Consider the following 9,487-nt stretch of genomic DNA (forward strand, 5'->3'; position numbering starts at 1 on the left):
AACCTTTCTACTTGGAAATAATTTCAAATTTACCAAGAAAAGTTGCAAAATAGTACACTGAGCTTCCATATACCTTTCACCCGGACTGTCTACTTACTACCACTGAATCATCTGAGAGTAAGTTTTAGACACCAGTTGCCACTCTCCTTTAACATTTCAATTTGTATTTCTTGAGCACAAGGATACAGTACAACCATCAAAATCAGGAAATTAACATCAATCCAATTATTATTTGGGTTATTTGGATACATCATCTAGTCTACAGACCCAATTTAAATATCACCTAATGTCTCAATAACAACCCCTCCAGGTTCAGGATCCAATCTAGGGTCATGTATCTCATTTATTTGTCATGTTTCTTTAGTCTTCTTCAGTCTGGAATAGCTTCTCAGTTATCTTTCATGACCTTGATGGTTTCGAAGAACACAAGCTATTTTGAGAATGTTCCTCAATTATGGGGGCTTGTCTGATGTTTCTTTATAATTTATTTGTTATTGTTTTGCAGGAATGTCACAGAGGTGAGGCTGCACTTGTTTCTGGGTATCATATGGGGAGGCACATGATGTCAGCTTGATCCATTGTTAGGTTAATTTTATCACTTAGTTAAGATGGTGTCTGCCAGGTTCTCCACTATAAAGTAATGAGTAATTATTTTGTGGCAAAAATCTTTGAGATCATGTGAATACCTTGTTTCTCATCAAAATTTCACCAGTGTTAGCTTCCATTAATTATTCTAACCTGAATAAATTATTAGCCAGATGTTTACCAAATGGGGATTTTCTAATCCTGTCATTCCTTCTAGATTTATTAGATTGGATAGCGTTTTCCTTTCTGCCTAATTAATTAATTAATACAAGAATAGACTTATGATTTCTCTTTTACTCACAGGATTACAATCTGTTACTATTATTATTTATTTCGATACTCAAATTGTCCCAGACTTGGCCAGTGGGAGCTGCTTCAAGCTGGTTACTACATCTTACAGACATGTCCCCATTATTCTTGAAACACTTCTTTACTTTTTGGAGTCAAAATGTTACTAACACATCTTGTATTTCTCCTGCTCCAGTTACGGAATCAGCCATTTAATTAAGGAGCTCTGGTTCTTTTTAGTGCATCATGGTATCTAGAAATCAAGAGCTAAACATGTTCATTGTTATTGGAATGCCATTGCCTCTAGACCCTCTCAGTGAACAAACTAGAATACACATGTACTACACACAACTACATCTGTCTGTCTGCCTAGCTACATAATCAGACCGTGGTACTGGTATCTCCAATTCCTATGCAACATTCCAGGGTATATTCTAGACTTCTCAGTTTCCATAGTTGTAATTCCTTTTTCTGCCAGTGAGAAATCTGTATTTATTTGCTTAATCCCAGGCATGCCACCTTCACCCCTTACTGGGGACCAGAGGAAATGTTGGCCCCAATGAAGGGGGAAAGGAAAAGGCTTTTTCCCCAAGATGTGTCAGAAACTTAAGCAATATAGAGCAAACATTTATGTATATTTAACTATTTTGACCATGCGTGACCATTCTTTTTTTAAGTAACAAAAAGGACAAGTAAGCTTGCTTAAATCTCCATATATTATAATTAACAAAGATTTTAGCAAACAAGATTTTCAGTGGCATCTCTGAAAGTAGTGGAAAGACATGAAATTGCAAGCTAGAAGGAGCTGGATTTAATTTCTGTTTCTAAGACTTCGTGGAACAACCTCAGGTAAATTTCCTAAGTTTTCTGAAATGCAGTTTCCTCTTCTGTAAAATGGAAATAGAAGAAAGACATGATTGTATTTAGGATTAAATGAGACAAAAATGTGCCATGGATTGTCTTTTTTAAAAAAATGAAATTAAAAAGTTTTTTTCCCTTTAAGGGAGGCACTGGGGATTGAACCCAGAACCTCGTGGATGCAAGCACACTCTGTACTACTGAGCTAAACTCCCCACCCCATGCAGTGGATTGTCTTGATAGAGACTGGATTTTTAAATTTTTTAAAGCAAAACAAAAATTGTAACTTAAAAGTTACGAGCAAGTTCTTCCTGCTAAGAAGTGAAGATCTGGATACACGTTAAGAATATTGCCTTCTTTTCTGGAAAAGTCACCACTTTGTTTTTAAATTACGCACATATACACAAACTATCCACCCATTGTTCTTGAGAGAAAAATTGAATACAGTAACAGCACTCAAATATAGTGATTTCCATAAAGAACTTAAGTGTTTCATAATGTAAATTGAGTGTATTTTTTTAGCCACCTTGAAGGGGAAACCTCTCCTTTCCTCTATGAATTTAGACTGCCCTAAGCCTATAAATTATTGCTCATTCTTGAAGAGTAGTGTAATTTTTTCCAGTTTTTTGTTTTTGTTTTTTTTTTAATGAGGGAACCTGAGAACTGTAGGAGGGACCACAGGCATGAACTTCACCTCATGTCAGAGGAGAGACTAGGCACAGTGACAGCTCTTGGCAATTACTGCCCTTCACATAGTAGTTTTTAAGATAGAATAATACAGAATATATTGATGCTGGCTGTGTTAGTTCAGGTCCTCTGAGAAGCAGAATCAAGATGCTATTAAATGTGTAAGAAATTTATTAAGGAAAATGGCTGTGAGAGAAAATGGGGAGGGAACCAGGAGAGCTGGGACAGGCATTTTTCATACTGTGGATGAAAAAGTAAAGAAAGTCACTACACAGAGAGGAGAATGAAGCAGATGCCCAGAGGAGACACAGAGATACATATCTGCTATTGTACCTGACCACTCCCTGTCCCCTTTGTCTCTTAGAAGGCTGGGCTGTACCTCCTCACTTGGATTCTGTGAGATATTCTTCTCTCTATGAAACATACGCCTTTTGTTTTGTTTTGTTTTAAGTGCATTTGACTCCTGACTAAGAACTGCCACATGTGGGAAAAGTAGCCAAGAGGAGAGCCACACCTCTTTCCTGACACAAGACTGTGGATAACCATGGAGAGAACCAGGGCTTGGTGGAAGGGAGCACAGAGGTGTCCCCTGAAGTGGTGATCTCCTCAGGTCCCTGAGAGAGACCACAGGGTAAGGAGGCCAGGGGTGCAGAATCCTCCAGATCTATTCCTGACCCCTCCATAGATAGCCCCCTCTCACTGGGTCACATTGAAAAGGTGACTTTTGGGCAATCAGAGGAATGAGTATTGAGTATCTGTCTTAGTATGAATGGACACGTGGCTGAGACTTGTAATCTTAGGCTGATGAAACCCAAGCATTTGGGTTACCTGGTAAAATGCTTCACAACAGGCCTGCAGTTAATGCTAATTATTTTCATCCACTTTCCAAGATTCTCTGTCATTTTATCAAGTACCATGCTCCAGGGTCACTTTATGAATCCACTCTAATTTCTGGAGCAATCACTTCTGAGCACATAAAGAGTCATGCAAGCCTCCCTTGCTTAGGAGAATAAATTACATTTTAGGAATTTTGCGAAGTGACTTACATTGTCTTATTGACTTCCATTAAAAATGACCAAATAAGGGCTCTAAAACATGCTGACTATAAGTATCTTTAGAAAATGTAGTAAAATAAAAATAAAACCTCTTTATAAAAAGCAAAGTTTATACAGGTCACATACTGGAAAGAAAATAAGAGTTCTCTTAGAAAAGACAGTAATACAATCATTCACAATACTCCAAACTAGAATACTGTGCTGCTCGCAAAATGCATCCCCAAATAAAAATATTAAATGTACTCTTGATGCTAGAGGGCATATGCGGGGTGTGGTACAAAAGAGGAAGCAAGAGCCCTCTTCTCTGAGTGATTTGAATACCTTGATTTACTTCTTAAGCAGGTGCAAACCATTTATTACACTTTCTTCCCTTTTTTCAGGCTAGGGACATAGATGAGATTGAGGAATAGCTACGTGCATTAATCAGGGCTCTTCTGACTGCAGATGGGAGAACCCTAAAATAACTCAGCTAAAACCAAAGGGAATTTATTGGTTCTGATATCTGAGTGGTTTAGGGCAGGCTCTGGCTTTAAGCATACCTGAATTCGGGGCCTCAAACAATGAGTCAAGTCTTTTCTTCTTTCCCTGTCTTTGTGCCCTGCTTTTCTCCGTGGTTTGGCCTCGTTTCTTTCTACTCCAGATAAGCCTCTGGGGAAACTGTCTCCAACAACTCCAATTTCACATCTTTCAAGTTTAGTAACTCCAATAGAGAATGACTCTCTCTCAATACCCATATGTCCATTTCAGGGAAGGATTCTGATTGGCTCTGCTAGGGTTGTGTGTCTGTTCTTGAACGGTTGACTGTTACCAAAGTGGTGGGATGATTGACCAATCCTGGGTCATAGTTACTCCACTTCGGTAATGGTGAGGGGAAGTGGTTGGAGAAAAGAGATAAGTATAATTAAGAGCCCCACCAAGTCATATGAAGTAGGAGAGGAATTCCACAAACCAAATGGTATGTATGTTAGGAGAAAAAGGATAGAGGAAACCTACTGAGTGTTCTGTGTTACAGCTCCCTGAGGGTAAATGGCAGAGCCCAATGTATATTGATAGACTTTTCACCTTTGTTCTTCTCTATGTCTCGAGAGTTTCTTGGGCTAATAACTACAATTTCCTTAAGCTGATGAGATTTTTTTCTTTAGCCCCAAAGCACATGATAAAATACTTTTGATTTTTCTTCCATTAGCATTTGAATTTACTGCTCTTTCCAGACTCCTTTGCTCAGTAATATCTACATAAATTGTTATCTTTGGACTTCAAGAGACAGTGACATCTAAAGTTAAGATCCAAAGTCTGTGAGAAATGAATTGGGTTTTAATTTAAAGCCTTAATTAAGTTTCTTTAACTTTCCTTCAGCTTTGACCAAAGGTAGAAAAGAAGCAAGAACAAAGGCAGTGATGGGAAGTATCAGGGTGCTATGCTGTGTGTAAACATTTTACCAAATTTATAAATTTCAGGCTTTCTCTTAAGTGAATTTCTGATAATCATGGCATTCCTGTACCAGACAAAAAAGTTTTCTTTATAGAAGTGTAGAAATCCATACTGTACCAAGCATGTTCTTACAGATGGAGTGCATAGCTTCCTAAGTTAGAGTTTACCCAGTGCCAGATCTTGGACTGATGGTGTCTGGAACACCAAGGGATCTTATTTTCTTAATTTTTATTTATTCATTTTAGGTTTTTTTGGAGGAAGGGGAGGTAATTAGGTTTGTTTGTTTGTTTGTTTTTAGAGGAGGTACTGGGGCTTGAACCCAGGACCCAGTGAATGCTAAGCATGCCCTCTACCACTTGAGCTATACCCACTCCCCTGAGGGATCTTATTAACCATACAGATTCTTTGGCCCCATCACAGACCTACTGAGTCAGGGTATTCTAGGCAAAGCCTACAAATTTGTGTTTTGAAAAAGCTCCCTTAGTTGATTCTGAGGTGCAGCCAAATGTTAGAACTACTGACCTGTATGTCTGGAAGACTCCATGCCTCTGAATGTTCTGCCTGTTGTCCTACTACCACAATGCCTGAAATTCTCATGTTCCACTTAAATATTGAGGATTTTCATTGATGTGCAAATGTTATCAATGTGTGTTAATCAGGTCTCCTTCAGTTGTCAGTGATATAAATCTAACCTAAAGGGAAATGGCTGATAGAACTGAGAAGAGGAAAGGGGCTTTTCAGCCATGGCTTGCTTCACTGTTCAAATGTCATCAAGGACTGGGTCTTTCCAGCTCTTAGACAGCTCTCTCTACCTAATGGGGAAGAAAGTTGTTGTCAGGCCATGATTCACAGCCTCAGGGGGTGGCCGGGTGGGTGTGTGGAGAGGGAGTGGAGAGGATGGGGAAAGAGAGAGAGGGACAAACAGAATTTTCTAATAGCTCAGCATGAGAGTTCCTAAGAATCTTGAGCCATTCAGGGGTCACATGCTTATCATTGAGTGGGAAAAGAGGTGTGGTCAGCCTCATCTGGACCATCTGCGATAGGTTCTCTTTAGGAAAGAAGGGTTTTATCACCAAGATGAATGTGATGCTTGGAAGTCAAAATAACAGATGATTGCTACAATACGGTGTGATGGGACAAGGAACTCATAAGCAAGGGCCAGTGCTTCAAAGTGTAGTCTAGGGATCCCCTTGAGTCTCTGAAACAGTATTGGGGGTCCACATTATTTTTCATAAAATAAGTTATTTATGTTAACACATGATGGGTTTATTATGGTTATTTTTAAATGAATAAATATGTAAAAGTTTTATAATTTCTTTAAAACAGTAAATATTAATAACTATAGTCACATAAACAAAAAATCTTTGGGGTCCTCCATAATTTTTAGGACTGTATAGAGATCCTGAGACCAAAAAGCTTAAGAACTGCTGGCATATGCAGAAATTAGCTAACAGTTTTGCCGAATAGTAGCTTTACTCTCTAGGGTTAAACTGGGATCTGCAAAAACACTGCTGAAAGAAGTTCTCTGTACATAAAAATCTAGGACTGAAAGTTCCATTTGATGGATTAAGAAAACCCATGGGAATGAGGAAGATATGAAGAACCCGTCTGCGCAACTAAGAAAACTGTGTCCTCTTACCATTTTAAGTATTTAACACGTGCAAATTAAGGATTGTTTGGAAATGGTGAAAAGATAAATGACTGCATTTGCAGTCATTTTAAAAAGAAAAGCAGGAGAAATGAATAAATAAAATATCAGAGTAGGCACTAGCATTGGAAAGTTAGAAGCAGCAAGAACTATTACATTAAAAATGGCTTCCGATACTTGCCTGGCAGGGGAGACACCACGATCACGAAGGCGGTTTTCCCAGGGCAAGGCTTATCCGTCGCGCGCGGGATGTGCTGACCCCTTGCGATTTCCGCAAATGTGGGAAACTCGACTGCATAATTTGTGGTAGTGCGGGACTGCGTTGGCGCTTTCCCCTGAGTTTGCGGTATGAAAATACAGAGCTGTTGTTGTGCGTTCTTTTTCTTTCTCCCAGAAGCGCTTCTTGACCCCCCGCGCTGTTGGTGACGGGGTCTTGGCCGTCCATCCCCCGGGCAAAGGCTCAGCGTGTGCGTGGCTTGTTCTCGTTCGGCGGGGAGCTGTGCATCACCCGCCACGCGTCTCGCGCGGCTCGTGGTGGAACTTCACAGCAGCTGTCTGCGTGGGGCACCATTTTCGGTCGCTTTGCAGCGTTTGCTCAAGTTCTTACTTAGTATGGCGGTTAGTGCACTTCTCAGAGGCAGCGGGAAGCTTTCCCAGCAGCCACCGGGTTCTCGTGCAGGCCCTGCTTCAAATGCAAAAAAAAAAAAAAAAAAAAAAAGGGTTCCGAGAAATATGAGTGTATCTGTCCAACTAAAAGACATATATGAGTGTTCATAGAAGTTTTAGTCATATAGCCAAAATTTGGGGAAAAAAATCAAATGTCCACCAACAGGACAAAGGCTAAATTTTAGTATATTCATAAAATGAAATACTATGCAGCAACAACAAAAGAACAGACTACTGCTGGATGTGAGCATCTGGATGAATCTCATAGCTATAATGATAACTGGAAGAAGCCAGGCACAGAAGAGTACATACTGTGTGATTCCATTTGCACAAACATCAAGCACAGGCAATGCTAGTCTAGGAGGATGATAGAAATGAGATCAGTGAGTACTTCCGGGGGAGGGGTGTTTTAGATAACTATTCCTGTGTATGGAATTACCCAGAATATTAATGGCATAAAAGAACAAAAAATATTTATTATCTCACGTAAATTCCTCTGGGTCAGGGATTTGGGAACAGCTTATCTGGTGGTTCTAGTTTGGGGTCTCTCATAAGATTGCAGTCAAGTGTCAATCAGGCTGCAGTTATCTGAATATTATACTTTAATAACATTTTTCAAAAAAAAGCGATCACTTTCCTATACAAATTGCTAGACTGTAAGCTCTGTCCGTCTGAGTCACCACCTCTGTGCACCTGGCACAGTCTGGCATACAGTAGGTGCCCCATATCAAGTTAGTTTCTTTTGGTTGCAATCGAAAGAAAATGCTAATCAAACTGACTTAAACAACAAAATTTAGTTGCTCAGCATGTTGGGTCATTTTGTGTCAACTAGACTGGGCCATGAGGTGTCCAGATATTTGGTCAAATGTTATTCTGGGTGTTTCTGTGAAGACGTCTTTGGATGAGACTAACATTTAAATTGGTAGACTGAGTAACACAGATTGCCTTCCCTAATGTGAGTGGGCCCCATCCAATCAATTGAAGCCCTGAATAGAACGAAAAGCGTGACTCTCCCTGCCCTGCCCAGTAACAGAGAATTCTTTTTTTTTTAACTGAAGTAGAGTCAGTGACAATGTGTCAATTTCTGATGTACAGCACAATGTCCCAGTCAAGCATATACATACATATATTCGTTTTCATATTCTTTTTCATTAAATGTTATTACAAGATATTGAATATAGTTTCCTGTGCTGTACAGAAGAAATTCGTTTTTTTGAGAATTCTTTCCTGCCTTGCTTTTGCAATGAGCGCAGTTATAGCTACTATCTCACTGCAGCCTCATGAGAGACTCTGAACTAGAACTTCCCAGCCAAGCCATTTCCAAATTCCCAAGTCACAGAAAACATGAGAGAGAATAAGATTATTATTTGGAGTAACTTACATGCAGCAATAGATAACTAATATATGTCTCCGAAGTATTAGATTCTACAAGCTAAGGATGAAGCAGAGAATGACTGTTGAATAGCAACCAATGGTGTTTGTCCATCTCATAAGTAATAAACGTGTTAAAGCAACAATTCAATGCCTATAAAAATAAAAACTCAAGGCTATTTTTCAAAGCACTATTTAGAATAATAAAAAGTTGAAGATAGACTAAATGTCCCAAAATAGGAAGATGTTTAGTTAAATTATGATTCTTGCACACTTTGAATGTAATATGGCTATCAACTGACTATGAAAATTAAGTTTTGAAGAATATTCAATGTCATGGGTATATGTTCTTGATATTATGTTCTTGATATAATAATGTTAAGGTAAAAATAGCAGGAATAAAAATTGAACACTATTTTAAAAGGGTGAATTTTATAGTATGCAAATTATCTCAGGAAAAAATCTGTATGAGAAAAAAACTGAACACATAAAAATATATATGAACAGAAAAAAGGCTGAAAGGGAATATTTTAAAATGTTATTAGTAGTTATCTCTGGGAGCTGGAATTTTACATGATTTTTAATAATCTTTGTAGCTTTCTCACACAGTGTAGAAGGTTGAAGTGCAATAAAAAATTGAGAAAACTGGAAAAAGTGTAGAGCTGAAAATGATTTAAATTCACAATGATTTTTTAAAAAATTGGTCAAGAAAGAAGAGCAGCGTCATATGGTAGTTCTATTTTTAACTTTTTGAGGAACTTCTATGCTGATTTCCATCATGGTTATACCAACTTATATTCCCCACAGTGTATAAGGATTCACTTTTCTCCATATCTTCTCTAACACTTGTTATTTTTTGACTTTTTGATAGAAAACATTCTAACAGATATGAGGTGAT

General features: G+C 38.5%; 1 non-coding gene across 1 annotated transcript; it reads left to right on the forward strand.

Annotated features, from left to right (window-relative positions):
• Positions 1 to 6,725: 6,725 nt before the first annotated feature.
• On the forward strand, positions 6,726 to 6,890 carry LOC123619201 (U1 spliceosomal RNA). Its single transcript, XR_006727746.1, has one exon. It is a non-coding gene; the product is annotated as a U1 spliceosomal RNA (small nuclear RNA).
• Positions 6,891 to 9,487: the final 2,597 nt, after the last annotated feature.

Source organism: Camelus bactrianus, chromosome 11 (assembly GCF_048773025.1).
Source record: "Camelus bactrianus isolate YW-2024 breed Bactrian camel chromosome 11, ASM4877302v1, whole genome shotgun sequence".
NCBI classification, from domain to species: Eukaryota; Metazoa; Chordata; class Mammalia; order Artiodactyla; family Camelidae; genus Camelus; species Camelus bactrianus.